This window comes from Miscanthus floridulus, chromosome 8, assembly GCF_019320115.1.
Source record: "Miscanthus floridulus cultivar M001 chromosome 8, ASM1932011v1, whole genome shotgun sequence".
NCBI classification, from domain to species: domain Eukaryota; kingdom Viridiplantae; phylum Streptophyta; class Magnoliopsida; order Poales; family Poaceae; genus Miscanthus; species Miscanthus floridulus.
In genome coordinates this window covers 100,788,315-100,810,880 of record NC_089587.1, presented here as the reverse complement: position 1 = coordinate 100,810,880, position 22,566 = coordinate 100,788,315, and the positions used below count along the sequence as shown (strand labels likewise).

Here is a 22,566-nt window from a genome sequence, read left to right as displayed (position 1 = left end):
TAGAATAAAACTTGACCAAGATTATTAGTGTTGATTGAGCACTACTTGTACTTTCCACATGTCATGTATGACAAGCTGAGTATTATGTTTTGACCGGGTAATCAGACAGATTTAGGTGTCTGATGAGGGGTAGCTAGTAAGATGCTAGTACTCGTGTGCTTTACGACCATTCATTGGATGACTTAGCCAAATATGGAGAAGGTTGAGGTAATGAGTTATCCAAGGACTGACAGGTTGTATGGACGATGTACTTGTTCTTGTATGGGAAAAGATATACACCCCGTGGGCAGTCTAGGTAGGCCCAGGACTATCTATAAATTTGGCCTAAAATTCTATTACTACTCTTCAGAAAGGCCCAAACGCTCTCCTTTCGGCTTTCCCGGTCACTCTCGTCTCAGCCTAGGCCGAAGACACCGCAAATCCATGAGCTCTTCAAAATAATAACGAGCCTGAGAGGGATCAAACTGGGGACCTCCTGCCTCGGGCTGCAGCGCGCTTACCAGTCCAACTACGAAAGTTTGTTGGATAGGCAATACCCGCAACCCTATTTAATAAGGGAAACAGAGAAAAATACCTCTTAATTAATCACTCCTTGGTATGCTAAATCATGTCCTAAACGACTTTCTTTACCAGTATGGAGGGAGTATTTATGTAAGTTTCCAACCTTTTAAATGTATTATCATAATTTGGTTAATTTATAGCTATGTTTGCCGAACTTTTTGTTTGAATTTTATAGTATTACACATGAATTTTTTTACTAGGACTACCTTGTCTCATATCCTGGGTCCGCCACTGTATACACCTCTTGCAAGACGTTGCTTAATCCTTTCAAAATGTCACGCTTTCGGTTATGAATAAGCTCTTTGTTGCTTCTGTCATGTAGATTTACCATGTTGATGAACTCGTGGAAGATCGAGCTCACCCCTCAAGTTATAGATGTCATTGTTCATATTAAACCTAGAGTAGTTAAGATGAGTCCTATGCATTGGACTTCATGCACAAAAGCTTTTATGCAAACCGACTTGTTCATCTTGCTATAGCTCAAATACATATTCCTTGTGTATTATGTTTGGTAATCCATGAGGAGTACAACCCCGTACTCACGTTGCTTCCATTAAGTTGTGGTTGCAGGTGTGCAAATGCTGGTCTATGGCTACTCTTACACCCTCTTGTGCCCTCTTCTGACTGGGAGTAGAGTGTCATAATAACTAGCTTGTGGGTGGTGGCATGGACCACAAGATGTAGTATCTAGAACCACTGTTGTGTGTGCTTGATGTTGAACTAAGTGTGCGCAACACTTTTTTTTGCGAGACCTAGTTACAGACGCAGCTGCTCACATACACGAGGGCACACTTACCTCTATGAACGCACGCACGTACACCCTACCCCTATGAGCACCTCCGAAGAACTGAGTTGAACCGGCAAATCTCGAAATTGACGAAGTCACCACAGGCGCCTCGCTGTTGACGGACACGTCGCCTACCACTGAAAAGAATAGCACCGTTAAATCCTGGAATAAATCCAGAAAAATATGAGCACCCGTGTCAAGCGGGTAAAATTAAACTCGGGTGTGTAGGTTCTGTGGCAGAACCTCCTAAATTATAGGACCCACATGCACTTGTCACTGTCCAACGACCTTTGACAAATGGGCATATGTTCCTGGTAACTTAAGAAGTCTGTTGGGTGTTCTCGGGGAACCCCGAATCATCCACGATTTTCGAGCAGGATCACATTACAGGGTCATTGCCGTATTATAACATTTATTCAAATATCAATACCAGAGTAAAAACAGCAGAAGTCTTACGATAACTTAGTTTACAAACCAGATGTTTCAAACCCTACAAACTAAGTTCGATAATTATTACAAACAGTAGTAGTAGTGGAGTGGCATTATAATATAATACACAACACACAATAATACTGCCCTGCCCAAGGGCCACACATTTACTTCTCATCGTCATCACAAGGAACAACTGTCATGCAGCACGATCCAAAACAGATTTGCTCATGAGGCTCACCTGCAATAAGGGTCAACGAACCCTGAGTACAAAAGTACTCAACAAGACTTAACCGAAATATTAACTGATAAACTTAGGAATGCAGGCTCAGGGATTCAAGGTATAGCTTTAACAATAATCACGGTACTTTTGCGTAAAAGCTCTTTAACAAAATTCTTTATATAGAAAACTTCATAAAATCATATACAAAGCTGACACGATCCGTGTTGAGATCATGAAACTTCATATCCAATACCTTCACAAGCCTTATTCGAGTTCCAGTTATTAGTACTACGATGATGAACAGAGAAGTGAGTCTCCATAACCGAGGAGCAACGACGATTCGAAACGATTAAACCCAGCTGGGAATTCCAGACCACACGACATATGCAGGTCCCTGACCTACATATACCAACCTACTCTCTGATCCTCTAAAACAAGAACGGGTCCGCGCCACCCGAGAATACAGTACTCCACCAATCCAGCCCATTGCCACGTGGGTACACGCTATTCCCGCTATCTCTCCACTCCTAGTGCGCGAGTAGCCATTCTCGTAATAGAATCGCCAAGTTAAGGCTTACCAGAGTACGTGGTTAGTACTACAAAGTCTCACCGCACACAGTTCAACAACGGATGTGCCTTAATCGACACAGGCGGAAAGAACCCGCTCACAAGACCTCCATGTTTTGTGGCTCACACACACCGAGTCCGTCCGGTCTAGATTTATTACTCCACATCCCCATATCACATGATAACATAAGTAACCAAGGTTCCATTTAAAACTTGCAGGTGACAGTTAATCACCTGACTTTCATCGTTCTAAGCATAGCTAAGCAAAACTAGGCATATACGAATTTAAAACTGGTAATATGGTAAATATGGAATAACAAGGGTGGTAATGCACCAATTAGGTTCTTACTTAACTCCTAATCACTTGATGCGGTAACAGAAAGCAAAAGCGAAATTAATTTGTAAAACATAAGGTAGGTTTGTATGCATCCGGGGCTTGCCTTCATTGACGGAAAAGTCCGGCTCCTGCGACGTTTCACAAGTATTCGATCCGACCTCAACAGACGGATTAACCTCCTCAACAACTTGATTAACTATCACGTGTTCACCTTCATTCACTACACGTAGTAACAATGCCATGTTTAACATGATGCGGAATACGAAACATGATGCTCGATGATGGATGCAAAAATTAAGAATTTGAATACAACTTTCCTTCGCGGTACAGTTGCAAGTCAAACTAACCAAATCTTTTTCGTATTACTTACATCAATTGCCAAGGATCATTACCAACTAATGACCCAAGGTCATCACTCAATCCAAAATTTCAAACAAAACCTAAATCATTAAAGGTTACTATTTGTTTTTATGAATTAATTATTTAATTCAAAATTATGAAATAAATCAACTTATTTTGATTGAGCTCAAAATTTTAGTATATGTTTATTACATGATAATTAAGTGGCAAAACAAATTTCATAATTTTTGGACAATTAAATAAGCCTAGAAAAATCATGGAAATCCATTTATTAATTAATTGAGCAATTTTTATCACACTCAAAAAGTACTGAAAAACATTATTTCATATTTTTCTTAAATAATATACACCATAGGGAGGTCACACAAAAATTTTCATAATTTTTGGAGCTCTAAATAAATCTACACAAAAATAACAATTTACATCACTATTCATTCAAATCTGAAAATAGAAAAAATTCCATTTGAACGTTGAGTCACTGACAACCCGACCCCATCTGTCATCCCTAACCTCCGACGTTGACCACGGCGGCATGCGTGCTGACCGGCGAATTCTCGCCGCCGGTGAGACCAACAGCGACGACGAGGGTACTAACATGATCACTACGTCACAGCGCATCGATTTATGGCACTAACGCGGCCAATTACGGACTGAACTGAGCACTACGCCGACCATGGTGGCCACGACGGCGCTGCTGCACTACGCCGGTGATGTGAGACCTGTAAAGCTAAAACGGATGGCTCAGGAAGCACCAGCAGCTCACCCCGAACGAGTTAGAGCTAAGAGCCGAGCTGGATGATCAACGGAGGCGCTGGTCAATGTTCACATCAACCATGGCGGAGCACGCAACGACGACGGTGATGTTTCAACGACTATGGTGGACAAAATGGTCAATCAACCGGGCACAAAGCACCACGGCATCACAAAAAAGCTGAAACAATGCTTCCCGAGGTCAGAAGCTCACCGTAGAGTGTTGGCCACGACGGAGCAGCCACGACGGAGATGTTGCCGACCGCGAGGAAGAAGAGCGCGCACAGCAAGTTCTCGACGAATACAGGCGACCAAGGTTGATTGGCTGGGTGCGCAAGGAATAGGCAAAGCTAGGATGGGCTTTGCCGAGATGGCAACGGCGCTAGGTCGACGGCGAGAGCTCGACGGAGCTGTGGTAGTGGTGACGGGAAAAATAGAGGAGGAAGAAAAACGACGACAATGGCGTCTCGGTTCTTATAACGCGACTCAGAAGCTCAAGGAAGCCACGATGGAGCCGTTTTCGTGCCAGCGCGATGCCAAGGACGGCCACGACGCGCCTGGAACGCCGAAGAAGGTCGCCAACGGTGTAGCTTGAGCGGCGAGTACTGTTCCACTTAATTACAGAATTGTCATCCAGTTAGAAACTCAAATTACTCCTAAATTTTCATAACAGCTCAAAAATCTCCAAAAACAAAAGTTGTTCAAAATCAAAAGTTCTACAACTTTTCTTTTATAACCATCTCCTAATTTGGTCTAGATTTTGAAATAAACTTTTGAATTTGAATAGGGAAATTTAATGAATTACGCCTTTTTGAATTACTCAAAAATTTTCTAAACAACTTGAAAAACTCCAAAAACAAACTTTGTATAACTTGACAAGCTCTACACTTTTGCTTTTGGGCTCAACCCCAAAATATGCTTAGATTTTGAAATGGATTTTCAAGGTAGGATTTAAATGCTGAAAATCGGGGTTTTCTCGAAAAATTCAAAATCCAAACAAACTTTGAACTTGAGTCAAACAATACAATTCAACACATACCACATAAATATAAAATTGTTTTAGTGTATGCATCTCAAAGTTTTCAACAATTGCCAATTGCTTTGCAATGCGTATGATGACATGTCAGGTTTTAGTATTTAAACACCCGAGGTGTTACAATCCTTCCCCCTAAAAGAAATCTCGCCCCAAGATTCAAAGCCATAGAGTAAGTAATGGAAAAAGGAATGTGTTAGTCCAAAAACATCCAAAACTTGTCCATAAAACAGCTGAGGTTCCTTTACAAAACACAATTTGTATCAACCGAGCTCAACAACATTACTCTATTCTATATTGACGCTAGAAACTCTGGAAACTTTTCTAACAAGTAATCTTCTGATTCCCAAGTAGCTTCCTCTTCTGAATGTTGATTCCATTGTATTTTATAGAACTTAATTGTTCGTCTTCGAGTAATATGATCTTTCTGATCTAACACTCAGATAGGATATTCAGAATAAGTCAAATCCGGTTCTAGTTCCACTCCTTCAACTTCAACATTCCGTTCAGGCACTCAGAGACACTTCTTCAATTGAGAAACATGGAACACATCATGCACAGCTGCGAGATGTTCAGGTAATTTCAAGCGATATGCCACTTTTCCATACCTTTCCAAAATTTGATATGGTCCAATATATCAAGGTGCTAACTTTCCTTTAACACCAAAACAGGTAACTCCCTTCATTGGTGATACTTTCAGATATACAAAATCTCCTTTGGTAAATACCAATGGTCTCTATCTTCTATCCGCATAACTCTTTTGGTGGGATTGAGCTATCTTCAAATTACTCTGTATTTGCCTAACCTTGTCTTCTGTTTCTTTTACAAGGTCAACCCCAAAGAATCTTCTTTCTCCAGGCTCAGACCAACTCAACGATGTTCTGCACCTACGACCATAGAGTGCTTCAAATGGAGCCATTCTAATGCTTTCCCGATAACTATTGTTGTATGAGAACTCGGCCAAAGGTAAGCATTCATCCCACTTATTGGAATAGTTAAGGACACAACACCTTAACATATCTTCAAGTACTTGATTGACTCTTTCAGTCTGTCCATCAGTCTATGGATGATAAGCTGTACTATATAGAAGTTTGGTACACAATGAAGAATACAATTGTTTTCAAAAGTTGGAGATAAACTATGTACCCCTATCTGACACAATAGTCTTAGGTATTCCATGGAGACTCACAATTCGCTCTAAATACATCTTGGCATACCGTATAGTGGGATATGTATTCTAAACTGGAAGAAAATGTACTGATTTGGTTAGTCGATCTACAATAACCCATACTGAATCAAATCCCTTTGATGTCTTGGGTAGACCAACAATAAAATCTATACTTATGTCCTCCCATTTTCAAGATGGAATAGGTAATGGTTGTAATTCACCAGTAGACCTCAAATGTATAGCTTTCACCTTTTGACAAGTATCACACTTTGCTATATATCTAGCAATCTCTATTTTCATTTTAGTCCACCAGAATCTTTGCTTCAAGTCATGGTACATCTTGTTGCTTCCCGGATGGATAGATAACCTAGTAGCATGTGCTTCATCTAGAATCGACTGCCGCAACTCAGGAACTTTTGGTACCACTAGGCGATCCTTGAACCATAACACATCTTCATTATCTATGCTAAAGCATTCCGCTTTTCCCTTCTTGACTCTTTCCTTAATATGGGCTATACCCTTGTTTTCCTTCTGAGCAGCAATAACTTGATCTCGAATAGTGGCTTCAACAATTATGTTGGTCAAACTTCCTTGTTGAATTACTTCTACATTCAACTTCTCCATTTCTTGACATAAATTTAAACCTATTGTTCTCACTGTCAGACAATTGCAATAACTTTTGCGACTGAGGGCATCTGCAACCACATTTGCTTTACCCGGGTGATAATGTACTTCCAAATCATAATCCTTAATTAGTTCTAACCATCTTCTTTATCGCATGTTCAACTCTAACTGGGTAAAGATATACTTTAAGCTCTTGTGGTCTGTATACATATGGCACGTATTACCAAGCAGGTAATGCCGCCAAATCTTCAAAGCATGAACCACAGCCGCTAACTCCAGATCATGAGTCAGATAGTGTTCTTCATGTTGCTTAAGTTGCCTGGACGCATAGGCAATGACTCGGCCTTCTTGCATCAACACACATCCAATACCAATACCTGAAGCATCACAATAAACATCAAACCGCTTTTCGATATCAGGTTGGGCTAATACTGGTGCAGTAGTCAACAATCTCTTCAAAGTCTAGAAAGCCTCTTCACAATTAGATGACCAGACAAACTTGACTTGGTTTTTCAACAATTCAGTTATGGACTTTGATATTTTAGAGAAATCTGGAATAAACCGACGGTAATACCCTGCCAATCCTAGAAAACTTCGAACTTGATGAACTATGGTTGGCGGTTTCTAATCAAGCACATCCTTCACTTTGCTGGGATCAACTGCAACTCCTTCGGCTGACAAGACATGTCCAAGAAATTGCACTTCCTTAAGCCAGAAATGACATTTGCTAAACTTGGCATATAGTTGATGTTCTCTCAAGTGGGCCAGAACAATTCTGAGATGTTCTGCATGTTCTTTCTTATTCTTGGAATATACTAAAATGTCATCAATAAACACTACTACAAACTTATCTAGTTCAGGCATGAATACTAAGTTCATCAGATACATGAAATGAGCTAGAGCATTTGTCAATCCAAAAGACATTACCAAGTATTCATATAATCCATATCTTGTGGTAAATGCCATTTTGGGAATATCTTCTGGCTTTATCTTAATTTGGTGATATCCTGACCTCAAATCTATCTTGGAGAAAACTTTTGCTCCGGCCAATTGATCAAAAAGCAAATCTATCCGAGGTAAGGGATACTTATTCTTGATGGTCACTTCATTCAACGGACGATAGTCAACACATAACCTTAGTGTCTCATCTTTCTTTTTCACAAATATTGCCGGACATCCCCAAGGTGAAGAACTAGGTTGGATAAGCCCCTTCTCAATCAATTCTTGTAACTAAGTCTTCAACTTGGCCAATTCCTTAGGTGGCATCCTATAAGCCCTCTGAGAAATCGGAGCTGTTCTAGGTTGTAACTCTATGTTAAACTGTACATCCCTATCAGGTGGTAGACCGGGTAGATCTTCTAGAAACACATTCGGAAATTCACATACTATCAGAATCTCTCTAATCTCTTTGACAGCAGTTGCACAGACCTTGCCCACTGATCTTCTTAGGGTTGGAAGTTGGATGAGAAGTTAAGAATTACTATCAGGCAAACTTACTCTTAATGTCCTATTCAAAGCATCTATAACAGCCTTATGCTGATACATCCAATTCATTCTCAAGATTACATCTATATCCTGATCCTTAAGGATAATCATGGTAGTGGGAAAAATATGCCCACCCAGGTTTATGGGTACCTAGTATACCATTTCCTTAGTACACAGACGTCCCCCGGGCGACTGTATAAAGAAACTTTTCTTTGTTGCCCCAATTGAAATTTTATACTTCACGACAAATGTTCTATTGATGAATGAATGCGATGCGCTAGAATCAAAAAGTATAACTACAGGGTGATTGGCAACAGGAAACATACCCATCATCACTGGCTCCCCTTTCAGAATTTCTCCAGCTTGAATATAAAACACCCGTCCTGTCTTCCTCTCATCTTTGCCCTTCTGAGTAATCTGATTGGGGTTCTTGTTTGGTGCCTGACCCTGTTGTTGATTGGTAAGGGCTTTCTGATAATTTTGATTAGCCTGCCTAGGATATGGACATTCCCTAGAGAAATGACCAGTCCTTCCACAATTGTAACACAGATAGTTGTGTCCCTACGACATTGGAGCATTGCCACCAAAAGCATTGGTTGACTATGAATTTGGATAGGTTATAGCAGGACGGACATTTGACTGTTGCCCGGCTTGAGACTAGGGCGGATGGTAAGGAGGATGATTATGATGTACTGGATGATAAATCACCCTCTGCCTCTTCTGATTTCCGCCAAAAGATCCGGACGGCATACTCTTTTTCTTTTTGAGCTCCTTATGCTGCCGATACTTTGACTCTAAAGCAATTGTAATATTTACGGCCTCATGATAAGTGACATTGGTGCAAGTTGTCATCATTGTTTGCAGTTTGGTATTCAAACCTCTCATAAACCACCTCTTCTTCTTGACATCAGTATTGACATATTTAGATGCATATTGTGACAGGTGATTGAATCTTCCCATATACTACATCACGGTTTGATCTCCTTGCTTCAAAGCAAGGAATTCATCTAGCTTCATGGCCATCACTCCTTCAGGGATATAATGGGCTCAGAAGGCAGTACAGAACTCAGCCCAAGTTATTGGAATACCAGCTGGTTGCATAGCCACTAAGTTCACCCACCAAGCACTCGCTGCTCCTCTAAGTTGCTGGGCGGCAAACGCAGGTTTCTGATACTCCGTGTATGGAATAAGGTCAAATTTCTGCTCCATGGTTCGGAGCCAGTCATCAGCCTCCAATGGTTCATCTGCCTTGGTGAACACTGGTGGTCTTGTGTCTGTAAAATCAACATATGTAGCCTCCTATCTGTTATGGTGGCGACCACGGTTTCCTTGCATCTAATTCTGATTACTTAGAGCTATCTCATAAAGCAAATGGGAATTTTTAGCCGTCACATTGACAAGTGCGGTTATAGCATCAGCCAGATTTGTTGGAACTGGTGGCAGATCTGGAATACCATCCTCATCTTGTGAAGTTTTAGGAACATATGAACCCCGCGTACGACACATCTGCTCATAACAAACCAAACTTTATTCACAAGCCTTTATTGAATTGCACAAAAGCTTACTCCAGACACATTTACATAGGGTTTACTAATATAAACACCAGAACCTGTAAGTACCAAAACAAAACTACATAACTTAACTATAACTAACTATTATACAACTCTACTCCTTTTCATGATTACTTCAAACTTCAGGCTCGGTATCCATTTCGGAATTATTACCGCCTTCATCATCACTTTCATTGATCATTACTAATTCTTCAGGATCTTCTTCTTCTTCCTCTTCTGATTCGTTATCATCGGCAAGGATGACACCGGGGTCCATGGCATTAGCTTGGGGCTCATGATTTGGATTTAACAGATTGCTAAGCCTATGAACTTCCTCATGTAGATAAGTATTATGTTCTTCTAAATCTTCTACATAGAATTCTAACTCATGAGTTCTAGCTCTAGCTATATTTTCCCTGTGCCAAGCTTCATTCCTTCCTTCCACCGTATGAACTAACATGCTTTCGCAGTTCCTATATGCGGTGGTGAGACGCCTCAATTGATCCTGTAATTCTCCTACCTGTATAGCATCCAAAGCCCTATCTCTAGTAGCTTGTGCTAACTCTATAGAAATCCTCTGTATCTCTACCTAGGGATCAGGCCTAGAACTGCTACTGCTAGCACTATCATTTCTAGGGGCAAGTTGGTGATGAGGAACTCCTTTAGGTCCTGTGGACTTACGGGGTGTCATCTTGGCACGAGCCATACTATAGGAAGCCAATTTAATTCAAGTAAAACCATCTGATCAAAGTCTAAAGAGCAGCTCATGATGGATTACATTACTCAAACTAGACTCACCACTCAACTCCAGACTAAGAGGTGAAGGAAGTAACAAGTGAATTAATCATGATGCATGAATCGTTCTTACGAACAAAAACATCAAAGTTTATGATACACATAAACAACATTTATTTTTATATAGGGCATAGTAAGATTACTACTCCACCACACAAAACCTTTTTAATCAAATATGGACTGGTGAGAAAGAAATAAGATAAGTCAGAAGCAATTTGGAATAAATTACCAAGTTAAATTTAGTCATCCCAAATCATTTTGAAGTTTTTGTAAAACAATACAACAAAAACCTTGCAACGATCGCTCTGATACCATTCTGTGGCAGAACCTCCTAAATTATAGGACCCACATGCACTTGTCACTGTCCAACGACCTTTGACAAGTAGGCATATGTTCATGGTAACTTAAGAAGTCTGTCGGGTGTCCTCGGGGAACCCCGAATCATCCACGATTTCCAAGCAGGATCACATTACAGGGTCATTGCTGTATTACAACATTTATTCAAATATCAATACCAGAGTAAAAACAGCGGAAGTCTTACGATAACTTAGTTTACAAACTAGATGTTTCAAACCCTACAAACTAAGTTCGATAATTATTACAAACCATAGTAGTAGTGGAGTGGCATTATAATATAATACACAACACACAATAATACTGCCCTACCCAAGGGCCACACATTTACTTCTCATCGTCATCACAAGGAACAACTGTCATGCAGCACGATCCAAAATAGATCTGCTCATGAGGCTCACCTGCAACAAGGGTCAACGAACCCTGAGTACAAAAGTACTCAACAAGACTTAACCGAAATATTAACTGATAAACTTAGGAATGCAGGCTCAGGGATTCAAGGTATACCTTTAATAATAATCACGGTTCTTTTGCGTAAAAGCTCTTTAACAAAATTCTTTATATAGAAAACTTCATAAAATCATATACAAAGCTGACACAATCCGTGTTGAGATCATGAAACTTCATATCCAATACCTTCACAAGCCTTATTCGAGTTCCAGTTATTAGTACTACGATGATGAATAGAGAAGTGAGTCTCCATAACCGAGGAGCAACGACGATTCGAACCGATTAAACCTAGCTGGGAATTCCAGACCACACGACATATGCAGGTCCCTGACCTACATATACCAACCTACTCTCGGATCCTCTAAAACAAGAATGGGTCCGCGCCACCCGAGAATATAGTACTCCACCAATCCAGCCCATTGCCACGTGGGTACACACTATTCCCGCCATCTCTCCATTCCTAGTGCGTGAGTAGCCATTCTCGTAATAGAATCGCCAAGTTAAGGCTTACCAGAGTATGTGGTTAGTACTACAAAGTCTCACCGCATATAGTTCAACAACGGATGTGCCTTAATCGACACAGGCGGAAAGAACTCGCTCACAATACCTCCATGTCTTGTGGCTCACACACACCGAGTCCGTCCGGTCTAGATTTATTACTCCACATCCCCATATCACATGATAACATAAGTAACCAAGGTTCCATTTAAAACTTGCAGGTGGCAGTTAATCACCTGACTTTCATCGTTCTAAGCATAGCTAAGCAAAACTAGGCATATACAAAATTAAAACTGGTAATATGGTAAATATGGAATAACAAGGGTGGTAATGCACCAATTAGGTTCTTACTTAACTCCTAATCACTTGATGCGGTAACAGAAAGCAAAAGCGAAATTAATTTGTAAAACATAAGGTAGGTTTGTATGCATCCGGGGCTTGCCTTCGTTGACGGAAAAGTCCAGCTCCTGCGACATTTCACAAGTATTCGATCCGACCTCAACAGACGGATTAACCTCCTCAACAACTTGATTAAATATCACGTGTTCACCTTCGTTCACTACACTTAGTAACAATGCCATGTTTAACATGATGCGGAATACGAAACATGATGCTCGATGATGGATGCAAAAATTAAGAATTTGAATACAACTTTCCTTCACGGTATAGTTGCAAGTCAAACTAACCAAATCTTTTTCATATTACTTACATCAATTGCCAAGGATCATTACCAACTAATGACCCAAGGTCATCACTCAATCTAAAATTTCAAACAAAACCTAAATCATTAAAGGTTACTATTTGTTTTTATGAATTAATTATTTAATTCAAAATTATGAAATAAATCAACTTATTCTAATTGAGCTCAAAATTTTAGTATATGTTTATTACATGATAAGTAAGTGGCAAAACAAATTTCATAATTTTTGGACAATTAAATAAGCCTAGAAAAATCATGGAAATCGATTTATTAATTAATTGAGCAATTTTTATCACACTCAAAAAGTACTGAAAAACATTATTTCATATTTTTCATAAATAATATACACCATAGGAAGGTCACACAAAAAATTTCATAATTTTTGGAGCTCTAAATAAATCTACACAAAAATAACAAATTACATCACTATTCATTCAAATATGAAAATAGAAAAAATTCCATTTGAACGTTGAGTCACTGACAACCCGACCCCACCTGTCATCCCTAACCTCCGACGTTGACCACGGCGGCACGCGTGCTGACCGGCGAATTCTCGCCGCCGGTGAGACCAACAGCGACGGCGAGGGTACTAACATGATCACTACGTCACATCGCATCGATTTATGGCACTAACGCGACCAATTACGGACTGAACCGAGCACTACGCCGACCATGGCGGCCACGATGGTGCTGCTGCTCTACACCGGCGATGTGAGACCTGTAAAGCTTAAACGGATGGCTCAGGAAGCACCAGCAGCTCACCCCAAACGAGTTGGAGCCAAGAGCCAAGCTAGATGATCAACGGAGGCGCTCGTCGACGTTCACAGCAACCATGGCGGAGCACGCAACGATGACGACGATGTTCCAGCGACTGTGGTGGACAAAATGATCAATCAACCGGGCACAAAGCACCACGGCATCACGGAGAAGCTGAAACAATGCTTCTCGAGGTCAGAAGCTCACCGTAGAGTGCTGGCCACGACGGAGATGTTGCTAGCCGCGAGGAAGAGGAGCGCGCACAGCAAGTTCTCGGCGAATACAGGCGACCAAGGTTGGTTGGCTGAGTGCGCAAGGAATAGGCAAAGCTGGGATGGGCTTTGCCGAGACGGCAACGGCGCTAGGTCGACGGCGAGAGCTCGACGGAGCTACGATGGTGGTGACGGGAAAAACAGAGGAGGAAGAAAAACGATGACGACGGCGTCTCGGTTCTTATAACGCGACTTAGAAGCTCAAGGAAGCCACGACGGAGCCGTTTTCGTGCCAGCGCGACGCCAAGGACGGCCACGACGCGCCTGGAACGCCGAAGAAGGTCGCCGGCGGTGTAGCTTGAGCGGCGAGTACTGTTCCACTTAATTACAGAATTGCCATCCAGTTAGAAACTCAAATTACTCCCAAATTTTCATAACAGCTCAAAAATCTCCAAAAACAAAAGTTGTTCAAAATCAAAAGTTCTACAACTTTGCTTTTATAACCATCTCCTAATTCGGTCTAGATTTTGAAATGAACTTTTGAATTTGAATAGGGAAATTTAACGAATTACGCCTTTTTGAATTACTGAAAATTTTTCTAAACAACTTGAAAAACTCTAAAAACAAACTTTGTATAACTTGACAAGCTCTACACTTTTGCTTTTGGGCTCAACCCCAAAATATGCTTAGATTTTGAAATGGATTTTCAGGGTAGGATTTAAATGCTGAAAATCGGGGTTTTCTCGAAAAATTCAAAATCCAAACAAACTTTGAACTTGAGTCAAACAATACAATTCAACACATACCACATAAATATAAAATTGTTTTAGTGTATGCATCTCAAAGTTTTCACCAATTGCCAATTGCTTTGCAATGCGTATAATGACATGTCAGGTTTTAGTATTTAAACACCCGAGGTGTTACAGGTTCCACCACACGGAACCCAACCATCTGAGCTACGCTCAGTTCGTAAGTGTGTGCAACACTTTGTTTGTAACTGAAACTACATTTTATGCATTATAATGAGAACTCTACATATATGTCGCATGAACATAGTGGATAACACGGATGGTGTGATTTCAGGGACAACCAGATTAATTAGGTTAAGTTGAGCTGGTATGCAAACATGTGGACTTTCCAATAGGCAAAGTCCTTTCCCTCGAACTTGGGAGCAGATCCCCATTCTTTGGCATTTTTGTAGGTAGTAAAGGCTAATCCTTTGAGCAATAGACTTTGGTACCAATTAAAAGGAGTTGAATGGCCCAAGGGGGGTTGAATTAGGAATTAGGATTAATATAAATTAAAGTGACAAACCATAACCTAATAGAATACTTGACCAAACTCTCATGGCTAGCCTTAACAACTAACAAGACATGCTAAATTAAGTCATCATGGTCGCTCACACTAAATAATGTCCTTACCACGATCCATACTAGTGAGAGTCCTTAATCTTGTAAGAAAGTAAACCCCTTAATCTATATCTATCTATACTATAAAGGAACGAAGGAATTGTAAAATACATTTTACTTTGCCCACTTAAGATCTCCACCCTTGATATAAATCCTACATATGGGCCCAACATAAAAGGAAGGCAAAAACACTAAGGAACACGTGTGTTTCATCATCTCAAATGTGGAGCGACGTCTCCCTCGGCACTTTTTTTTTCACCCAGAGCTAGCATACCCGCCCGCGTACCCACCCCCCCTTCCTTTTCTCCAGGGCGTCGATTCACGCAAGAAAATAATCTCTACACGGGCGGGTATGTTGGCTCTAGGTGAAAAAAGTACTAAGGGAGACGTTGTTCCACGTTTGAGAGGACGAAACACGCGTGTTCCTGAGTGTTTCTGCCTTCCTTTTACGTGGGCCCATATGTAGGATTTATATCAAGGAAGGAGATCATAAGTGGGTAGGATGTTTTCAAGGTATTTTACAATTACTCTGCTCCTTTATAGTATTTATAGTATAGATTTGCGTCCAAGGCATCTCTGTGATGTCACACCCTTTTTCACCTTGGAGATCTGATGCATCCTCAGTTGCTCCCTACGGCCCCTTGTTCCATATGCTTGTTTGTGCTGAATTCTGATTCCGTTTTTGCTTTGGTTACCGCTTCTTGATTCGTTTGTGATTCTGTTTTTATTTTTCGTATAAAGTTCCATGGTTGTCTTTCCGGTGAGGAGATGATGTGATGATTGAATTGTTTCCGTATTTGTTTGTTTGGCCGCCATGATGGCTCAAACTGTATTACCAAGGCAACGAAATTACAAAGTGCAACATTTCAGTACCATAGACCTACGTATATGAAACTAAAAGCCTTCAAGCACATGAGCACACAGGGAACATATGCAAGAATGCGCTATCACTACTGACAAAGCTTAACATCTCCATCGCCATCTGATTTTCCAAAACCACCGAACCATTTATTTAATTATTACTTTGTATTGTTTTAGGAAACCATTTATTAATATGACATTGGAACTGTTGAGTGACTACTGCTGGTTTCACAATCCATTTTATCATATATAAAAACTTAATTGTCTGTCGATCTGAGGATACGATGGATTTTTGTGTCATCGATTTTTGTGTCATGGATTTTTGTTCCTGGGTCCAGTTTTAGTACTTCTTTAAAAGCTATGCATATTGTTCACCAATGTATAGGGAAAAAATCAACTTCTTTCCGATCTGGAGTACAGAGAAACAAGCAATTCTCATTGCAAGACTCTGCACTAATGGCTTAAGCTACACGCCTGCACATCATCATGGATTACTCAGATGAATCAATTCATGGTATATCTCAATCGGTAAGTGGATCATGCATCAATTCCTGAACAGTACTACATGATTTATAGTACCTCTGTTCTCTCCTTAATATACTTCATACTTGTGCCTGTGAACTCTGAACTTTTGTGAACCTTAGAATTTTGAAAATGGTGTAGCACATATGTTTCATTCTTTTCCACTCTGGTTATTGTGTGCCAATAGTTACAGCTTCCATTTATTCCGAAGTTTGAAGGATGACGTAAAAAGATATTGTGCTTTTACTTTTTACTCATGTGCATATTGTCTTTCAAACTTCAGGGTATATTTTAGGTTAGGATTCAGGCAAGCTGGAGCACGGGTGTTTCACACTTGCACATCTGTGGGAGAGGGGAAATAGGATCACCTTGCCTTCCTTACAGGAGAACTGTCAAGGAAATAGGAGCAGTATGTCCTTTTCCTGAATTAGAGCAACTCCAGGAGGGGCAACACTCCAACAGCAGCACCCAAATCTATTTCAGGGCGCGTTTAGATAAAAAAAATTGGGTTTTAGCTGCCCAACACTTTCGTTTGTATTTGACAATTAGTGTCTAATTATAGACTAATTAGGTTCGAAAGTTTCGTCTCGTGATTTCTCACCCAACTGTGCAATTAGTTTTTTTTCGTTTACATTTAGTATTTGCCGCAAGATTCGATGACAGACGAGCCCCACTTGTCATGGTCTCTTCTTCTTCCTTCTACTAGGGAGCAGGCACCGCGCAGCCGCGTCCATCGGAGGGAGCTGGAGCAGGCCGAGCGCGCCGTGTAGGGTAGGGGAGGGGCCGCACGGCTCCTGCGCCGCCGCGTCCGCCGAAGAGAGTCGCCCAGAGGGGGGGTGGTCGTGCATGGGGATAGATAGAGATCCGAGAATGCTGGCGCGGGAGAGGGAGAGGGAGACACGCCGACGCCTGCCGGCCAACGGAGGGAGAGGGAGCAACAGCCCGCGCGGCGGGGGGCGGCGTGCCCGCGTGCGGGGGAGATCCGCCAGAGCCGCCGGAGCTTGCCAGCGCCGGGGCGTCGGGCGCAGACCTCTTCGTAGCCGTCGTCGGTTCGTGGGGCGCGGTCCTGGTCCTCGCCGTCGTCGGTGCGGTGGAGCAAGCGAGGGAAGGAGCGAGCGCGCCGGGGTGAACGAAGGCACGCACGAGTGAAAAGGAAGGCCAACGGATTTGGGGCCTAGAGCCAACACAGGGATATGGAGGGTGGATTTGATGTCCACTCAAATTTTAGGCCGGGTGCTGCTGGAGCACGTTTTTTTCGCTGGCTATATTTAGTTATGGAGCTAAAGCATGAGCCCTGCTGAAGTTACTTTTATATGTGTTTAGTGTTTGGAGGGAGCAATGAATCCAAAAATTCAATTTAAGTATCATACAATCCTATTTAATTTGCAGCATGTTCGTTTGATAGTAAACGATCGTAAATTTCTAGCTAAAACAATATTTTTCTCTCACACTAAATCAGCCGACAGTAATAATCCACGATCATATACGATTTTGATTATCATCTAGGACGATGTGTCCGGGAGTATGTTCCTGCAACTAGTATTTTTCTCCCTTCAAGATAACTATTTTTTGCGCGATTTGAGAGTTGTCTAATCATTCCAGATCTTAGGTTTCTTAAATATACCGTCAATACACGTGGAATGAACTATTTTTCTTTAAAGTGAAAGATCTTCAATCTGGCATGTCATCTTTAGTTCACCAGACAAGGGAGTTTAGCCTGGGCTTGCAACAATGAAAGCTCATTTTACCGAGGGAATTCTACGTGTGCCATTAAAAAAGATCGTAATTCTCTGTGACCAAGCTTATTTTACACTGTCTGCAACGAGACACTACATCCTCTCCAGTAATTTCTCGTCGTCCACCAAAGGTGATATATATCCTATTGTTACAAATCTTTAACTATTTTGGTCATTTTCTGTTTTTAAAAGCCTACACGTGGCTGCCAATTCTAACACAAGGACAACATCTGAAATGATTTATTTTGTGGATCTTTGCATTTTACAAAAATTCAGAACCATTTTGGTACAATACTAAAATAGAACACTAGATCTATTTCAAGTGACAACTGTACTTTTTTAGAAACTTTTACTATCATGTTGTCTAAAGCCTGTTTCGGCAACTAATGCTACAGGAATTGTTGGATTTTAGTTAGCGGCAAAGATCTGACAGATCTGCATGCTGAAGGAGGATCATAATGCAATTCCAAATTTTATATGTCGAAGTGTTTGTTAGAAGATTTGGGCTGGCCCAAATAATATTCCTTAATAAATTCCAAAGCCTACTCACACATACATGGTATTTATGGAGGACTTTATTTCCACATTGCTACTCTAAAAGTAGTGAGACCAACTTAAATAGTTAAGTTCTCTCCAACTAATTGAAGCTATTGGAGAGAGGAAAATGAGGAAACACACGCGCTCGCCTCGCCACGCTGGGCTGGACGGGCGATGGGCGTGGGCACGCGACATACTCGTGAATAGTCCGGCAATTTCTCGCTTTGACCTTGCGGGTGCGCGGCTTCCTTTTGCTACTCGATATTTTTACATATATGGAGAAAATTGCGCTGGCAAGTAATTATTCTCGCATTAACGGTGATTGCACTAATTTCTCTAGTCGACTAATGGTAGGTCAATCATCTTAACGTTGTGATTGCGCGGCTAACTACTTTCCTTAGCTGCGACATGTGTATATATTGGGACGAGACGTCGTCCTCAGTATAGACAATTTATCTCCTCCTCGTGCCACTATGCTGCGCTGCCGCCGTCTTCCCCATCTCGCCGCCGACGTGTCATCAGTGCCGGGAGAGCAGGTCTCCAAAGCCTATGTCCCCTCGTGTCCCTGCACGGGGTAGGGGCCATATTAGGTTTTTTGGGAAGCACCATCGCGACTGCTTGCTTGACGTCTTCCTCTCTCTATGCCGGTGTTCGCGGGTCTCAGTCGGCGGTCTGCTTCGCCTACTTTAGTGCCGACAACCCCACTGTAAGAATGTCTTTATTCGCTCTAGTTTTTCTTTTGTTACTAGCGCTAGGGAGTTTGAGTTTATCTCGAATCGTAGTGCTAGTGTTACATCACACATATGATACATGTTGTTCTTTTCCTCAATATCGGAATCAATTTATGCATCACTAAATTGATATTATTTCCAATGATGTTTCAGTTCTTTAAATTTGGCAAGGCAGATTAGATTGAGATAGATGATTCCCTGTTATACAAGTGATATTAAGAACATTTTTCCACATTTCACGTGCCAGGTTTCTATGAAGTTAATATTCAACAGCAAAACTTTGTTTATTTAATTTTGTAGGTATAAAATATAGAAACAATATTATTATTAATTCAAAAAATATATATAGCCACGTGTGTGTCGCACGTGCATGTCCAGTTGACATTCCTTACCATATATATTTGTACCATCATAAAGCACAAATCTTAACACAATCTAATATCTCAAAATTTATGAGTTGGTGGGCCCTCTGGAACACTTAGGTGAAACTTTACTTTTCTTTTGACAAGAGATGTCAAGACCATTGAATACTAGAAATGAACAACATATAGAACATATATATGGTGGAGGCACAACCAAAGTTGGTGATAAACAACACTTGTATAAGTCAAATCATGGGTATTACTAGCAAATATATCTATGCTTTGCAATAGGAGAAAACGTTGCACACATCCCTTCGAGCTAGCGTCACAAGGTCCGATGGATTCAAGGAATGGATACATAGGACGTGAATCGACTCCCTCTAAGGTCCTAATTTATGTTGTATTTCCTTTTAGGACATTGGACTAAGAGAACTTTTGATGTTTTATACAGAACACCTTCCACCTTGGCCAAATTTCAAAAAGCAACATACAACCGGACAAAATAGAGGGTGTGGGTCTCACAACACGTTAAAGAAGTGAAAATGTTAGAATCAATGCATCGGACGTGGCTTCTCCACGAAAAACATATTGGCCCACCTACTATAGCTATGCGTATATCTATATCTATACCTAACAATATTAAAAGTGGTGGAAGTTGCTTCTCGAAGACTCTCCCTCTGTGTGAAGTCTCTTTGCGATGACCACCGTCCATAACCAAGGTTTGAGTCACATGATGGCATAGGCGGGTATAGCAGTAATAGTGCAGGCACTGCATTCCGACCAGAGGATATGTTGTGCTAGATCACATCTTTAGGGGTCGTTTGGTGTAGATTATTTATGAAAAGCTGGCTCTAGGAAAAGGTGGTTGTTTGTCGACCCTTGTTTTCCAAAAGAGGGTTTGTCTGACCTGAGTGTGCAATGACTTGTATGCCCTAGGTTTATATTAACAACCTGTTCTGACGATGAGTAGTATAGAATACATTTTTAGTATTGGTTAATTGTTATTTTCGTTAGCGTAATGCTATCTTACACAATTTATACATAAGTACATCCTTGGAATTCCATTACACACATTTACAAAGTAGTAAAGGAAGGCGAAATGTTACACACATTCACACACATTTGTAAATGTTACATACACATGTAAATGTTACACACACTTACACACATTTGCATGAAGGGCAAGGGCGGGCCAGACAACCAGCAATGCCCCTACCGCGGCGTCCGCCAGTGGACCTAGGGCAAGTGGGTGGCTGAGATTCGTGAGCCCAACCACGGTGCGCTCGGCACCTTCGGTAGCGCGCTCGAGGCCATGCACGCCTATGACAACATGTCCAGGCATCTCTATGGCAACTACGCGTGCCTCAACCTGTAGCTGCCTCGTCCTCAGCAGTTGCGATAGGTGGAGGAGGAGGAGGACTGGTGGTCATGGTGTCGTCTCCGTCCCCTAACACTGTGGTAGCTTGCCCTACTGCTGGTGGTGGTGGGCACAACCGCCACCACTAGTACCTCCAGCAGCAGCACCAGTAGGCCACCATGGCGGCGACGCCTATGATGATGATGCACTCTTCCAGCTACTCTCCCAACACGTCATCGTCCAACTCTGACTCCTTTTCTAACTCCACCTTTTCCAACTCCAACTCCACCTCATCGCTAGTGACCATGGCGGCCTCGCCCACCACCTACCACCACCAGATGTCGTTCTAGATGACATTGCTACCACCATCGTCATACTGCATGATGATGGTGGCCGCCGTGCCATAGTCATAGGGCTACCACATCGATGACACAACCACCACTACGACAATGGAGATGCAGCATCACCAGCAGATGATCCATGAGCTGGTGGCAACGTCTCTACCCCAGGAGCTAGACGACTTCGAGGACTTCATGACATGGCTACCCAAGGCAGAGGACTTCGGCCTATAGGGCTTCCAAGAGGTGCCCCCTGACCTGTTTGACAAAGTAGCGGCATCTAGGACCACACACGGTGGCCACCTGGTCAACCCCCACCATGATGATTGACTCCGCCACCAGCGCTGCCCAGCACCAGCAGCAGGTCGTCATCCCTCTGCTTTGACTCTCTTGATCGATGACACCATGTGCCCTGCACCAGGTCTGACCTGAGTGTGCAATGACTGTATGCCCTCGATTTATATTAGCAACATGTTCTGACGATGAGTAGTATAGAATACATTTTTTTGGTATTGGTTAATTGCTACTTTTGTTAGCGTAATGCGACTGTGCATGCCTCAACCTGCACTTGCCTCCTCCTCTAGCGGTTGTGACAGGCAGAGGAGGAGGACTAGTGGTCGTGGCGTTGTCTTTGTCCCCTGACACTGTGGTAGCTTGCCCTACTGCTGGTGGTGGTGGCCACCACCACCACCACCAGTACCTCCAACAACAGCACTAGCAAGCCGCCATGGTGGCGGTGCCTATGATGATGCACTCTTCTAGCTACTTTGCCAATGTGTCATCATCCAACTCTGACTCCCTTTCTAACTCCACCTTTTCCAACTCCAACTCCACCTTGTCGTAGTGACCATGGCGGCCTCGCCCACCACCTACCACCACTAGACATCGTTCTAGATGACACCGCCATAGTCATACAACATGATAATGGTGGCCGTCGTGCCATAGGAGTAGGGCTACCACATCGACGACACCACCACCACCACCACGATGGAGATGCAGTGTCACTAGTAGATGATCCATGAGCTGGTGGCAGTTCCTCTACACCAGGGGCCAGACAACTTCACAGAATTCATG

General features: G+C 42.0%; 1 non-coding gene and 1 pseudogene across 1 annotated transcript; both read left to right on the top strand.

Moving 5' to 3' along the window:
• Positions 1–15,814: 15,814 nt before the first annotated feature.
• LOC136478892 (small nucleolar RNA Z102/R77) lies at positions 15,815–15,894 on the top strand. The gene has a single exon (XR_010764553.1). It is a non-coding gene; the product is annotated as a small nucleolar RNA Z102/R77 (small nucleolar RNA).
• Positions 15,895–20,971: 5,077 nt separating this feature from the next.
• On the top strand, positions 20,972–21,822 carry LOC136469647 (dehydration-responsive element-binding protein 2C-like; annotated as a pseudogene).
• Positions 21,823–22,566: the final 744 nt, after the last annotated feature.